This window comes from Etheostoma spectabile, chromosome 14 (assembly GCF_008692095.1).
Source record: "Etheostoma spectabile isolate EspeVRDwgs_2016 chromosome 14, UIUC_Espe_1.0, whole genome shotgun sequence".
In the NCBI taxonomy this organism is placed as follows: domain Eukaryota; kingdom Metazoa; phylum Chordata; class Actinopteri; order Perciformes; family Percidae; genus Etheostoma; species Etheostoma spectabile.
The window spans coordinates 5,916,109-5,916,577 of record NC_045746.1 but is presented as its reverse complement, the minus strand read 5'-3'; the positions used below and the strand labels follow the sequence as shown (position 1 = coordinate 5,916,577).

At 35.6% G+C, this 469-nt stretch overlaps 1 protein-coding gene and 1 long non-coding RNA gene across 5 annotated transcripts in view; one reads left to right on the top strand and one right to left on the bottom strand.

The window, feature by feature from the left end:
• The window catches only part of zdhhc18b (zDHHC palmitoyltransferase 18b), a 24,282-nt gene that overhangs the window by 9,817 nt on the left and 13,996 nt on the right, over positions 1-469 (bottom strand). The gene's annotated exons all lie outside the window — the stretch shown is intronic.
• The window catches only part of LOC116701832 (uncharacterized), a 20,331-nt gene that overhangs the window by 17,144 nt on the left and 2,718 nt on the right, over positions 1-469 (top strand). The window contains exon 2 of the long non-coding RNA XR_004335012.1: positions 194-197. This is a non-coding gene — a long non-coding RNA (uncharacterized LOC116701832). The remainder of the gene's footprint in view (positions 1-193; positions 198-469) is intronic.

Genomic DNA, 469 nt, shown 5'->3' with positions numbered 1-469 from the left:
AGAAGATAAGAAGTGATGAGACGAGCCAGTGAAATTAAAAGGGGGAACAGCAGGCAATTAAATCACTTTAATGAACGCAGCAACAGCTGTGCGAGAGGAATGGGAGTGTAAGCAGGCCACGCGAGTGGTCCAACTGCAGATGTTTTACTCCACAGATCTGCACCCAGAACATCTGAGTGTCCAGTTTGATCAGAGGTGTCCACATTCTTTTACAGGAAGGGCCAAAAATGTATCTGGATGAAAAGCAATGGGCTAAAAATAAATTTTGATTTTATGTGAAAATATAATGTACTAAAAAGTACATTATCTTTTCACATAAAATCCAAATTTGAAAATGAACAATTTAGATTTTAAATTAACATTTTAAAATCTAAAACAAGATTTCAAAAAAATAACACTGCTTTTTAATCGGCAAACAGTACTGCTCATGATTATAGGAACCCCTGCTTAAGTTGACTAAAAAGAGGAA